At 36.2% G+C, this 15,640-nt stretch overlaps 1 long non-coding RNA gene across 2 annotated transcripts in view; it reads left to right on the top strand.

Annotated features, from left to right (window-relative positions):
* Nucleotides 1-362: 362 nt before the first annotated feature.
* Nucleotides 363-15,640, top strand: part of LOC143444083 (uncharacterized) — a 35,898-nt gene continuing 20,620 nt past the window's right edge. For both annotated transcript variants that reach the window (XR_013113632.1, XR_013113631.1), the window contains exon 1: nt 363-463. This is a non-coding gene — a long non-coding RNA (uncharacterized LOC143444083). The remainder of the gene's footprint in view (nt 464-15,640) is intronic.

The raw sequence follows: 15,640 nt of genomic DNA, 5'->3' as shown, positions 1-15,640 counted from the left end.
AGGGGCTCGCAGGGGCTCGCAGGGGCTCGCAGGGGCTCGCAGGGGCTCGCAGGGGCTCGCAGGGGCTCGCAGGGGCTCGCAGGGGCTCGCAGGGGCTCGCAGAGCCTACATGGCTCTGAGCTAGGTCTTCTGTATACATGATGTGGTGGTTTAGCTTGCAGTTTTTGTGGGACTCCTAGCAGTGGTAATGGAGGTGTCTATACCCTTTTGCCTATTTTTTGAGACCTATTTCCTTCTACTGGGTCGCCTCCTCCAGCCTTGATATGAGGGTTCGTGCCTAGTCTTATTGCATCTTGTTATATACTGTGTTTGGTTGATCTTTGTAGGAGGAGCTAAGGTGGGAGGAGTAAGGAGAGGAAGGGCGGGGAGGAGAGGAAGAGGAGAAGAAAGCAGAGGAGCCAGGAGAGACGGAGAACGAGAGGGCGACATGGAGGCTGATGTTTGTTGACTGTAGCAGTCAAAGGTAGTTGGTATATCTAGGTTGGGTATTGGGTTACACCTCTGATTGTAAGGGTATCTTGTTATTGATCATTGCTAAATATATAAGCCTTTGGATAATCTAAGCATTAGAGTCTCATCTGTATTGAGCCCGTGAGGTTGGCAGGATGGTCCAGGCACTGCCCAGCCTTGCCTAGACAGCGTGGAAGATTGGTAGAGCCATCTCCCTCGCTGGCGTCTTGTGGGTGGTGGGGCTGGTGTTTCTAGCTGGCCATTTCTAGCTGCAGTGCGCACATGACCTCTGGCCACATGGCTGAGCTAGCCAGTTGGCTTGACCAGAGGCTGTTTTTTAAAATAATTACTACAACAGATCTTCCTGGGAGGCCTGCTTTTTAGTAAAGAGAAATGGGGAGGAGTAGATTCGGGTGAAGAGAAGAGGTGGACGGATGATCTAGAAGGTGCAGAGGAAGGGAGTTTGCAGCTGAAATGAGAGGAGAATAAAGGATTACTTACAGACAGTTTTGTCATCTTAAATTATTCTATTTGTTTATCAATGAATATTTTGTCCTCTATGATCATAGTACTTTTCATTCTTAGTGCTCTTGGCTATCAATTATTTTGTTAGTGCTGTCTAATCCATGCACATTGTTTTTTTAAATATTTTTCTGAACTGTTGTCATCTAGTAAGAAAACATTTCTGTAATTCCTATTGTAGCTTACAAGTATCTCAGGAAATACTATGTCTAAAATGGTCTATCATTAGAGCAATTGTAGTCTTCAATTCATTATTAGCTTCACCCGGGCTTCATGAGCATCTTGCTAGTAGAAAGTTATCATTTAGTAGTTCAGCACTATTCACAAGCTCTATATGCATTATTCTAGAGTAGCATACAGATATATAATAAGGCATATGAAAACAATCAAAGTGCTACCATACACTTCCCAGAAGTTTTGTGCAATAAACATTGTTGGAAATGTTTTACCTATATTCATTCCCCAAACAGATGATTATTATCTAAATTGTATTATGAAGAAATGGGGTACATGTTTTTAAAATGCCCTACAGTCACACAGCACAATAAAATTCTACCAGTTTCTTTGCTATGCACTATTTTTCTTAAATCGTTTTGAATATATATATTAAAGGAGCTTGACTCTCTGGAATCAAACTAAGTTTTAAAACAACTTTTATTATCTATTAATGAAGCAATTATGTGGTATAACTTTTAAATAAAACCACAATCATTTTGATTTATGGTGAATAATAAATCTTGCTAAAATGAAGAAAACAATAGGATGAAATTTATTGTTAAGCACTGCAACAGTTCTGTAAATGTTATTTATGAGGCTTACTGCTGAAGTGGCATCATCTGGTTAAGAACCCATACAATTAACAGAAATCTGTGAGACCATTTCCTTACTACTGTTTGTGAGGGTAAAGTGCAAATATGAAGACTCTGATGGTTACTGTTAGTCAGCAATTTATAAATTTAAAATATACTTGGAAGATTAGTAAACTATTATTATGAAGAGGTCTGTCCTCACAGACCTGTTTCTAGAGGCGACTGACATGTGAGGAAGTAACTGATAGAGACCTGTGGTAAATGCACCACATCACCCTATAACTTGTGGTTTGAATGGAATAAATTGAGAAGGAAAAAGGAAGCTAGTAGCACAGGAGGGTCCTCTCTGCTCCCTGGATACCACCATGTGAGCATTCTTACAGCATTTCATCCTGCAGGATGTCCCTGCCTTACCATGGGCATAATGGAAGTAGAACCAGTTGATCTTGAACCGAACAAGCAAAGAAATGAACTACAATGAAAAAAAATCAGAAATCCGAAGCCAAATGAGATTGTTTGTTTCTAATTATTTGTATAATTTTTCTTCAAAGTCATGTAGCGTCTAAAGTAGTATGTTGTGCTAGACTGAATAGCAATTCCTTTTATGGAAATAGAATGGTTATGCCTGAAATTTTATCACATTTTCTTACATATTTCACTTTAATATTTATGTAGTATTGATATATCACCTGAGATCTAGATATACCAAAATAATGAAAAATTCTAAGTAGTTTACAAAGTGTTCAGTTCCATGCAGTGTTAAAAGAAAAAGAAAGCTATATGCAGACTCATTCACACATTCTGCCCTGATTCTGAGGGAAAAGGTTGCATCATGGTAAGGTGAGTAATTACAGTTTTTTTCTTCTTAGGTTATTCTACTAGCTTTTCATGCTTTTAACAGCACAGTTTCTTGGCCATCATATTTGTCATATACAGAGTGTCACAAGGGCTATAGACAGAATCCTTTGTGCTTCAAATATGTTTGAAACCGGCCACTTTGCCTCATGAACACTTTCTGCCCTTTCCCCCCAACCTTTGAAGTAGGCCTCTTCTTTCCCCTCAATTCTCATTTGTTTCATTCTCAGCCTGTAAACATCTCAAATGATTTCTTACTTCTCTTTATTCAAGTCTATTTGTATTGTGGGCACTTGTGTGCTCAGTTTGTACATGCATATTCTCTCTCTCTCTCTCTCTCTCTCTCTCTCTCTCTCTCTCTCTCTCAATGACAAAGCAGGAGTGCCAGCTTCCCTTGATCAAGCATCTCCTTTTAGCTCCTCTATCAACAGCTGTCAGCTAGTCTTGTGCCCTTCAGATAACATAGCCAGATCCTAACATCAATTGACCCTGCATTCTACTTGGAAAAATGATACTTCAGAGTGCTGAGTTGTTCCTTTGTATTTTTCTCACTGTTTTAGGTAAGGGTAAGATAAGACTGCCTTTTCTGTGTTCCTCTCTTTAATAATCTTAAGAATGGCATTTCTTCTCTCAAATTATAACTCTGATGAAAATGTGGGTGAAATTAGCTTGACCTCCCGCATTCAATTTCTATAGAGATTAGAAAGCTCTTTTTTTAAAAAAAGTATTTATTCAATTTACTCAGTGTATGTCTGTGTGTTTGTGTGCACACATGTGCTCATGCACACGTGTGCAAATATATAATCAGTTTTCCCTTGCACTTAAAGTCATGAGGCATGTATTTGAACTAGTTTTATTTTTGTAAATCAAGGTTAAAATGTTAAGACATACTTGGTATTGGTCTACATTTCTCTTTTAGGAGATATGTTTTAAGTTACTTTAAAATCTCTTTTAGACATTGAGAATCAGAAAACAGACTTAAGACAATAGGTTATTATAATTCCTTATATAAGAAAAGTCAACTCACATATTCATTCTAATCAAAATATCAATTTAAAATACAATAACTAAATGCATTTCTTTCTTGTAACTCTCTAAAATTTGTATAGATTTCTTAGAGTAGAATCATCAGCTACCTCAGTGGAAGTGTGCATTCTTCAACAAAACAAACTTGTTTCAGAAAAATCTCAAGTATATTGACTGGTGTAGTTTAGATGTTAATGTGTCTTATTTCTTATTATCTCAGCGACTCTAAATTTTATAACATTTATCAGTTGCAATGCACTGAGTGTAATTTTGCTTTTAATGTTTTCCCAGAACGTAGTTTCATGATGGACTGAAAGACGTGACATGTTATCAGTGATGTGAGATAGGACAGCAGCCTTTACTTTCCCCAAAAACGAGACAGAAGGTCATTAACTGATATTTTATAAACATACACAAGCACTCATGTTTAGAAGGCCCACCATTAAGATAAAACTATGTTTATACCAAAGGAGGTCCTGTTTATATTTTTGTTCTTTGTCAATTCTGATTTGTTTTGTGTTTGAATGTGAAACTGAAACAATGTGACATGAATTGAAACAATTATTTGAGGAAAAAATATAAAACATAATTCAAATATTATATAGGTGGAATATCTTATTTTTAAATTTAATAGTGACATGTCCAATGACTTTAGTATTGTGGAATGTCGTTCTAATTAATACAATGTCACAAAAGGCTCCCACCAGAGCTGATATGAATTATTTGGTGCCAGAAGCTGTGCTCTTCCTGTACTCATTGATACTCAGGCACATCTTATTTCCAGATGTTCCTGTTAACCCGTCTACACAAAACAGCTCAGCAAAGGAAATATGCCAGAAGTCTGGGAACCAAATAAAACATCTAGTCTCTGGTACTTTTTAACAACTCACTAAAGCATGTTGGGGTGGTGATCACATGCTTCTCTTTGTCTCTACACTGCTCTCATCATTCAAGTGTACTGTATGAGTACCATGATTTACTTCCCACAATTACCATTGTTGACAGTCTGGGATTCATCACATTTTTAACATTTTTTTGTTTTTTTGTTTTGTTTTGTTTTGTTTGTTTGTTTGTTTTGTTTTTCGAGACAGGGTTTCTCTGTATAGTCCTGGCTGTCCTGGAACTCACTCTGTAGACCAGGCTGGCCTCGAACTCAGAAATCCGCCTGCCTCTGCCTCCCAAGTGCTAGGATTAAAGGCGTGTGCCACCACTGCCCGGCATCATTTTTAATTCCAAAATGCTTGGTGCTATGATTTACAAGTTTAGCAGTGTTGGAACTATAGTTTTTAAGAATTAATCACTTTTTATGATGGTCAATCAAACTTATTAGAGATATAAGGGGTAGGATTAACTTCCTTTAAATACCTTGATCAATAAGAGGAGCCTAAGCCATCTGTGAAATGTTTAATAAATTCATTGGAGCTAGTATGTTATGAACAAAATTGTTAGTCTCATGTTATATTCTCAATGATGTTTTATATTGGGTAAAGCAGCTAACATCCCTCACATTAAATTTCTCCTTTGTATAATGAAGACTATAGTTACTACTCCTTGGTGATGGTGATGCACGGTTGCTACAAAATGAAATAAAGCTGTCATCCAGAAGAGACTATGCAGGCTGCTAGAGGAGGAAGGAAAGCAATGGTTTTACCCAGAGTTGGACCTTGCATGCTGAAGTATGGACCTGCCACCTAAAATGTATCTAGTAGGGCAACAGTGGTATTACTATTACTGAGTAAATGATTCTTTGTGATTGGATTTGAAGTCTGTTCCACAGAAGGGAATTTTATGTCTTGTACTATGACCGTGAATAGCGAGGCTCACCATGCTGAGGAGACCATCAACTCTAATGTATAACCCACTGATCTTATTTTGCAAATCGTGTTTGTAAAATAGTCCAGTGTCCAATATATGGGATTATAGTCTTCTGGCCTCTAAAGGGCATAAATATCCCTACGTCTCCATCTCTGGAGTCCTTAGTACACAGAGTAAACTCTCAAATACACAAACTCCTTTTTACCTTCAGAAGACTTACAAGGTCAATGCAGCAGAAACTAAGTTTAGATAGGGCATGAGAACTTCAGGTTGTACTCCACACTGAGGAGCTTTTCTGAGGAGTCACTGGCAGTGAACAGATGTCTGGGAAAGGACTAATCATTCTTTACTGGGAACATAGTCCTGGCAGGTTTCCCGTGCTACCATGGATAATGCTACACCATTCACATACAAGAAGTCTAACTGGACTCACTGTGCTATGAAAATTAACCATACTCATAAAGCTGAAGGAAATATGGAGAGTTTAGGGGTGGCAAATTGAGGAAAAATATCATATGTAATTTTATATACTTATGAAAATGTAAAAGTTACAATTTTTTAAAAAGTGAAATTGTAAGCTAATTACATATCCTGGGACGTTCATGCTCTTTGTGTGTGTGTGTGTGTGTGTGTGTGTGTGTGTGTATTTGTGCTAAAAAGTAAAAAGAAATTTTGATTTATTTATGATAAGGTAGTGTTAGAGTTAATTCATAGACATTTATTCGCTCACTCTTTAATGTTAACCCACTTAAAGAACCTGAAAAGACTTGATTGGCTCATTACTCTATAGAAGAGCAGTGGTATATACATAAGATCAACAAAATTAACTAAGTTAAATATATACTGAAAATTTTTGAATCTGGAAGGAATGTACTCTTTATGTGGTGAAACTCAGTTTTGTTATTATTCTATTTATAATAATAAGTGTTACAACATAAGCCCAGATCTGTGTGTCTTTGTCTCTCTCAGTTTATTATAGAAGGGTTAAAGTAGTTAACTTTAACACTGACAAATATATTGACAAAATTAATGGATGTGTGGTTCATATTTGGCTTAACCATTTGGTATTCACAGTGAACAAAATTAAAAATTTGTGTAATATGTGTATATATAGTCTTCTATATATTCTCCCAAACCAAGACAAACGGTAAAAAACTTAAAATACAATTTAGCATATAGCCTTTTAAAGTGTTGTTTTAATACTTTTGTTATCTTGACAGTTTCTAAATAAGACATTTAATGTCAAAATCTTGTTACTCTGCTTGGTTAACTGTGCCTCTTAGAAATTCACATGGTTAAAACCATGTTTCCAATGTAATGGTGCTGTGTCAATTTTCCTGGGGCGACATTACAAAGTGTCTGTTCGTCCTTTCTCTTTCTCTAGGAGGGAACCTTTCAATTTTGAGGATATGACTCATGACTGACCTGAGCTTTTAGGAAGCTTTGTGAATGGAACCAGACTCCATATAGAAGAGAGCTCAGAAAACAAGCAATGACAGATCAGTAAGAAGATTCTTCTGTAGCCTAGAATTGTCAATAAGTGGGATTATTTAGAATTATTTACAGAAATATGGATGAGATGTTTAGAATTATTTACAGAAATATGGATGAGATGTGCTGTGTGGGTGACCCAAAGGCAGCTGTATCAGTAAAAACCCTGCCTCAGCATGAGTATGAATCTTGAATGCTGTGTTCTGGAGCATGCTACAAAACCTGAAGTCAGTTTGGCTTTTTTGGTAATCTTCTCTTCATAGTAAGTTTTGCTGTTCAGGGGGTGCCTCAAGAACCTTGAAAGACTCAGGGACTTTCTGAATTTGTAAGGTTTGAATATTTTTGAGGCCGTCCTTCTCTTTCTCTAGGAGGGAACCTTTCAATTTTGAGGATATGACTCATGACTGACCTGAGCTTTTAGGAAGCTTTGTGAATGGAACCAGACTCCATATAGAAGAGAGCTCAGAAAACACTGGATTTTCCCCAGTGTAAGTGAGGTCAGGTGACACCACCTGAGTCTGTAAGTGAGCCATGTTTTGACACTAAATCCCTTGGCATTTTGAGTTCAGATTTTCAACTTCCCTGACTGTGATGGTTTTCTGTAGTCTCAAAGCTACTCATTCTGTGATATTCTCTTACAGTATCCTAAGTAGATCAAGCAAATCACTACACTGGGTTTCCATTGCTCCTAATTGCTAAATATTCCATCATTTAAGAGTATGGCTTATTTTTAAATGACTATTCCTACAAAGGGTAATATGATATTGATTTTAAAATGATTCTAAAATCTCTGACCCATAATGCTGGTTTTGTTGAAAATTCTTGAAAAGTTTTTATTGAAATGAATTTACCCAAAAAGTACCTCCATGGTATGAATTAAAGTAGTTCTCTTGTCCATAATAGTATTTGAGGCAAAAAATCTGAGATATTTTCTATTTGCAATTTAAAAAGATATTTGGATAAATATCTCTATCAACAAAAATAAGTCTATTTGACAACTGAAACATTCAGATAAAATAATTTCACTTTATTTTGCAAAGAATTTTGCCGGTTCCCCATTCTTCTAAACATGGAGAGATTCTAGAAACCGATAAGACCTTTTAGAAGTGAAATCGGTGTTATCCTTGGATTGATGGATGTGTTTGTGTACACTTATCCATCTTTAAGCAATGCCTTTAAAATGTGAGCAATATACTTATTGGATGATAAAAATTGTTAAAATAGAATTAATAAGTTGACTGAATCCAAGTCAAGTACTATAATTCACTACATTATAAACCCAGAAAAGTCAGTCTTACTGTATTATTAAATTCAGGGCTGGGTAGATGGTTGAATCAGTATTGTGCTTTTCTTGCAAGCATGGGGACCTTAGATTGTCTCCCCAAACCTGTATAAAACAGACAGGAATGTTGGTATGTGTTCTCAATTGCAGCATTTGGAAGGTTGAGAAGCAGGATCTTTGGAGTTAAGTAGCTAGAAGCATAGTAAGCTCGGAGTTTCAAGTTAAAATAATGTGATGACTTCCTTGGCAAAAATGCTTGAGGCTGACCTTTGACTTACATGTGTACATATAACAATACAGATGGATACTTACTCATGTGCTGGCACACACACACACACACACACATCACTTGCACTCCATTTCTATAGAACAATATAGCTTTATTGGTGAGTGTTTTATTATGTCCAGTTGCAGACAAAAAGATGATTAATAATTTGTATCAGTTCCTGTGTACAGCCCAATACTTACAAATATTTCATGACAATTCACATATTGGGCCAAAAATAATATCTATTTAATGAATTGTTCTGTTTTGAAGTAACACCAAAGGACAGCTAATTAAGATGGTAACAAAATTGGCCCAAGTTGCTAACTTGGAGAGTCTTATGTTTATACATTTTCTATCAAGACTTAATTTTCCATTTAGTTTACTTGTCGTTAAATTGGTATTTCTCAATATTATTTATAACCTTGTGATTTTGCTGCAAGAACATGGTATGTGCACACAACACAAACACACATCATGATTTTCTTGGTCACATTTTCTGGCCTCTTATAAAACACAGAGATTGTATGTCATGAGTTTTCTACACACGGAGAAACATGATTTATGTCTGTGAAAATATTTTTTCAGTTCTTGTTTAGCTACAGCAGAAATTCTCAGTAGTGTCTGAAGAGCTGCCACACAGCAGCTTTTACCAAGGAGGATTCCATGTAGAAACTGTACATTCATGGAAGCCATGGTGTTCTCAGGATTGTAGAACACGGTCATGAGTAGTATGATCCAGGTAAGCCACTCATCATAGAACTGGAATGCAGGCTAGATAACAAGGCTATCCAGGTACCATCTTGATCATTCTTAAGATTTTGAAAATCAAGGATTGGGATTTTATAACTCAAATGTTGGGTGCATCACCTCTACCTCTGGAGACAGACAACTCTTGCTTTCACAGTTCTGAGAGGTACAGATTTTAATTTGCGAAGCCTTATCCGCTAATATCCACTCATACTTGTTTACACACAAAATGTATAACTATTAACTGTGAGAAATCTCATGAATAAACTAGAACATTCTATAAATTACTCTGTAAAATCTGACTAAAGACTGATGATCGAGCCATTTCATTTAGAGGCTGTCAGTGATTTATCAATGTCAGTTACTTGGTTTAACCATGTATAAGAGGTCATATAATTTTTACTACTCCTTATCATCCAAACAGAGCTAGTAACAAAAATCTAAATCAACAGCTTTGGGGATAGCCACACTGCAGTTATTCAGGACCCACATGAAGACCATCTGCACATCTGCTATATATGTGCAGGATGACCTAGAGCTAGCCTGTGTATGTTCTTTGGTTGGTGGTTCTGGCTCTGAGAGCCCCAACTGTCCAGGTTAGCTGACAGTGTTGGTCTCTTTGTGGAGTTCCTATCCTCTTTGGAGCTTGCAATCTTTCCTCCTTTTCTTCCATAACCGTTCCCAAGTTCTATTTATTGTTCGGCTGTGGATGTCTGTATCTGTATGAGTCAGCTGCTCGGTGGAGTCTCTCAGAAGATAACTTGCTCCTGACTCAACATAACAGAACATCATTAATAGTGTTAGGGATTGGTGCATGCTTACAGGGTGTTTTTTTTTTCCTATTGGATATTTTATTTATTTACATCTCAGATGTTATCCCCTTTCCCCATTTTCCCCCCCTAGAACCTCCCCTCCTCATTTTTCTTTTTTCTTCCTTCCTTCCTTCCTTCCTTCCTTCCTTCCTTCCTTCCTTCCTTCCTTCCTTCCTTCCTTCCTTCCTTATTCTCTCTCTCTCTCTCTCTCTCTCTCTCTCTCTCTCTCTCTCTCTCTCTCTCTCTCTCTCTCTCTTTGGTTTTTTGAGACAGGGTTTCTCTGTGTAGCCCTGGCTATCCTGGAACTCACCCTGTAGACCTCAAACTCAGAAATCCGCCTGCCTCTGCCTCCCAAGTGCTGGGTTTAAAGGCATGCACCACCACTACCCGGCTTCATTTTTGCTTTTAAACCATTTTAATTACATGCAAGTATTAAGGTCAGTTCTAGGTTGAGGGACTAACAATACTAGGTTGGCCATTCTCTCAGTCTTTGCTTCATCCCATATGCCTGCATTTCTTGTAGACAGGATAAATTTTGGGCTGAAAGTTTCATGGGCAGGTTGGTATCTCTATTGCCTCACTAGGATTACTGCCTGTTTATACTAGGTGGCCTCTTCATGGTCCATATCCCCAGTGTTGTAAGTCACAGATAAGGTGATTCCACATTGATTCTTAGATGCATCCACTCTTCCAGGACTGTCTTTCATCCTGGAGATGTCACCCTCCCCCATCTCCTCACCTGTCAGCTGTGAGTTTCATATTTCCATTGGCATCTAGGCATCTTTCTTGTTCTTCTCCACATCTGACCCAAAAACTGTTGCCTGTACTTGGGATATGTTCTTCAAGCTGGGATGCCTTTATTGGTCTCAGTCGTAGAGGAAGTGCTGTAGAAACTTGGAGTACCAGGGTAGGGGATCCACAGAGGGGTGCCCAGCTGCTCAGAGGAGAAGGGCATGGGGGATGTTGGAAGGATTGTGGGAGGAGGTGACCAGGAGGGGTCAGTGAATGGGATGTAGAGTGAATAAGTAAAAAGTAAAATTATATGGTTCAAAAATAAAATGTTTGAACATTTTTTTTAATTAATCAAAATCTTAATTGAAAATAGAAAAGGATAGCCGGGCGGTGGTGGCGCACGCCTTTAATCCCAGCACTTGGGAGGCAGAGGCAGGCGGATTTCTGAGTTCGAGTCCAGCCTGGTCTACCGAGTGAGTTCCAGGATAGCCAAGGCTATACAGAGAAACTCTGTCTCGAAAAACAAAAAAAACCAAACCAAACCAAAACAGGAAAAAAAAAAACAAAAAAAAAAAAAAAAACAAAAACAAAAACAAAAAAAAAAACAAACAAACAAAAAAAAAACAAAAAAAAACAAAAGAAAAAAAAGAAAATAGGAAAGGAAGGTAAAGCAAACAAACAGAAGTGTTAACTTTGGAAGTAAAATTCTAGTTAGTAAAGAATTATAGAAAAAAATGTAGGTGGTGGGGGATATTAGCTCCTCTGTTGTATATGTTTGTGTGTGTGTGTGTGTGTGTGTGTGTGTGTGTGTATGTGAGAGAGAGAGAGAGAGAGAGAGAGAGAGAGAGAGAGAGAGAGGGAGGGAGGGAGGTGTAGGCATGCACATGGCCACATGTGTACGCACAAGTCAGTCCTTATACACCACACCATGCTTGGAGACGGGATCTATTTGTTTGTGTCCTTGAGTATGCATCTTACTAACAGCCTGTGAGCTGTTTCTGGTAATTTTACTATCTAACTCCCCTCCCAGATCCTCATGGTATATGCCTTGAAATTACACACTTTGAGTTTTTATATGAATTATGGAGATTCAGACTTAGGCCTCAGCCATGGGTCTCTGCATTCACTGCCATTTATTGCAAAGAGAGGCTTATCTGATTAAGGGTAATATTTATTTATGGTTAGATATGGGTTAGGTATGCAAATTGAGACTTTGCTTTGGTTTGACTAAATCAAAGTAATAAGGTGTACCCTAAAAACAATGGCCTCCTAAACCATGGGATTTTGACTAAGTTTAAAGTACCAGGCAAAACTGATTTAAAATATTTAATTACAATTAATTAGAGTTATAGTCAAGCATATTGGTGCAAATCTTTAATCCCAGGACTCTGGAGGCAGGGTTTTGGATGACCTGAATTTGTGCAGATCTTGCACATGCAATTGCAACCTCTGATTTCATGTGTGCAACTTTGCTGTCATGCCTAGCAAACACTGTTTCCCTGCCATTGCCCACTACTTCAGTCAGTCTCTTAAAATCTTTCTTGCCCCTCTCTTACTATGATCTTCGAACCTTGTGGTTAGAAGATGTTATATAGATGTCCCACTTAGAGCTGAGCACTTCATGGCTTGTTATTCTCTGCATGTTAGCTAGTTGTGGCTCTCTGTATTAATTGCTATCTACTGTAAAAAAAAAATGTCTCCAATTAGGGTTGAGGGATATACTGGGTATAAGGAGAATAATTTAGGGAATCGTTAGATATCATATCCATTTAATGATGGAATAGTATTAGGTTGTCACCTACAGCATATAACCTCGGCAGTCAAGGGGTTTTGTCCCAGGTAACAGTATCAAGCATATATTCTATCTTGTGTAGCAAGTTTTAGATCCAATCAGAAAGTAGTTGGTTACTCTCATGAAATTTGTCCCACTATTGTACTAGGGAGCATATTTTGCAGTTGACAGAGAATCTGGCTTAATAAAACTGCCTATTAGTCTTCTTTCCCAATAGTGTAAATAGAACTTTGTGGCTGTATGAAATTTAGCCAGTAGGTATGAAGTATCTATAATTATCTTTAACATGAAAATATTCTTAATGTTTTATGCTAATATATATTAATTGAAGATAATTTGAGTAACATGCTCATATATGTTAATTAGAAATCATTTAAGGAACACAAATTTCATAATTTTACTCTTAGAATTTAATATAAACTGGAATGGAGCATCTTAGACTTGTTTATATAAATAATCATATATATATGTATATATATGTATATATGTTTATATAAATAATCATATATATGTGTGTATACATATATATGTGTGTATGTATACACACATATATATGATGTACACATATGCATATATGTATACAATGGGAATTTCAAGAATGAATCTATCTTTGTTATTATAAAGATTCATAAAATCCCATTTCATGAATAAATCATAATTTGTTGTGTACATTTTTACTGAAGATGAGTGTTTAGTTTCTTAATTTGTTTATTTTTCTTTTAATCACCTACTGAAGAGGTGTGAAAGTTTTTACTTTTCCTATTTGTCCAGAAAATTTCTTACAAGCTCATAAAGTTCTCATAAATGACGTATACTTTAAAAATGCAAATGTGTCATTCATATTTTCAAATATAGTTTTACATTGTGGTCTAGAAACGTTGGTCCAGTCTATATTCTACTTATTTCAACAAGTTTGAAAATGTCTATTTATTATCTTGCACTTTAAGATTTTAGTCAGAATGATAATTTGTGTATTTTTATACACATACAAGATATATTTAAACTTATTTTTTAAACAGTCCTAAATTTGAGATTTTGTCAGTTTTCAAAATTGACCTATGTGCACTTTTTAAAATAGAACCAAAAATCCAATCCTTTCTAGTATCCAAAACTGGCTCTAATTTAAAATTTGTCTTATGCTCAAATATAATACTTTCCTTTAGGTTTCCTGGCAAAGATATATTGTAAAAAAGGTTTTGCTCTCAAATCTGTACAAATATATTTAGTCCTTCATTTATAGGAAACGTTTATGTGAGCTGAAGCATGAATTTATTATTTCATTTGAATGAACATACAATAGCTTTTAAGGACAATTGAATAGTATTATATTTCTCTTGTTATATAAACACTCTTCTATGTCAGTCACTTGAAACAGTCCCATTATGTGTTTTGTTGTGCTTTGACTGCATCTATTTATTAGAAGAGACTTTGAATTTTACAAATATCCTATTTCTGGTAATAAAATCAAAGAATATTCTAAAATTGTTACTCCTGGCTTACACATTTCTAAGTTTGTCTCTTAACCTTTAAATTTATTAGAAGTAGAGATGAAAAATCAGTTTATTTCTTCTTTTCTGGCCTTTTGCTTATCTTCTCATCTCCTTATGGAGCTCACTTCTGTTTATGGTGTCTGCTTCTTAGTATAGCAAAGGCAGTTCTGCCAGGTTGCTGCTAACCTGCCACATGTTCTTTCCTCTCTACTTTCAATATGGAGCCCCTAATTCCTTCCTTCTGTAGCATTTTATGTCCATCATTTGCTCATGAACAATCTGCTCAAATTTATTAGAAATTTTCTAAGGCACTGTGTGTCCTTGCCTGCTACGTTACCAGCACAGAGGCAGTAACATCTACCTTTATGAAAGGCATAGCTTCCAAGGCAATCTAAGCGTATCCCACCATATCATGCAGGGTCCTTCAGATCCCACTTTGTCTACTCCAACACTACTTTGACATTTTTGTGACATTTATTTTTACATCAGTTTCTCATGTTCGGGTACTTATATCTTATATCTTTAGTTTCTTTTTATTATTTATACTTATAACTTTAGTTTCTTTTTATTATTTTTTGTCATAGCAAATGACTACATACTCACATAATGGCTTAAAAAGCAACACAGAAAATAAAACTACTGTTATACCTAATAAAATCATTTACTTAGCAAAATTCTCCAAAGAGGTGGAGGAGACTCTGCTGTGTTTGACAGCTGGCTCAATTTACTTAGTCTCAGGAACAGACTCCCATAGTATTTTCTCACAACTTACACTGTTCATAGAGGAGAGCACACTGAACTGCATCCTCTGTGGCATCGCTATTATCCTCATATTATATATGTCGAATTATCTTAAGAAAATATGTAGATGTCTGAGAACAGGAAACACTGGCATTCCTAATGTGTCTTCAATTGTTGTTTTGTGAGAACTACTTTGTATTCTTTTGTGAGTTATAATTTACACCACGAAATGTATACATGGATATTTAATTAAGGGAACTTTGAATTTGGAGTGATATTTTCAGAAAACCAGCATGGTTTATTCTCATTTAGATACTTCTACATGTTCTATGTGGTGACCTAAATTACTCATAAGTAACATTACTATTACTTGAGAAATAATTCAGCTTGTAAGTACTTTCAACACATTTTGATTTTTTACTATCTTTGCATGTGCATAAAAAGTCACTATGGAAATGGATACAGTCACCACTCAAACCATATTTACTTACTTGCTACAAAGAATAATTTTTGGAATATAAATTTAATACATATCACTTTAAATTTTACTTTCCCCCCATATTCTCTACTTCCTCATTTCATGTAGGTTTTAGAATCAATTGATAATTAGCTATACACTTTTCGTTTCACTATATGACTTTTTTTTAGTCATTGGTGACAAAACCAGAAGGAACATCTTTTTACATCCTCATTCTCATAGCAAAGAGCGGACCAGTAAGAAAGAAGAATTACTCTAGTGAGCACTGAGAAAAATTACTAGAATGAGAGTGCACAATTCATTTAATATGATGTGTTTATGTTAAAAATA

This window comes from Arvicanthis niloticus, chromosome 12 (assembly GCF_011762505.2).
Source record: "Arvicanthis niloticus isolate mArvNil1 chromosome 12, mArvNil1.pat.X, whole genome shotgun sequence".
Lineage (NCBI taxonomy): Eukaryota > Metazoa > Chordata > Mammalia > Rodentia > Muridae > Arvicanthis > Arvicanthis niloticus.
The sequence above is the reverse complement of the archived record's forward strand: the minus strand, read 5'-3'. Positions and strand labels throughout refer to the sequence as shown.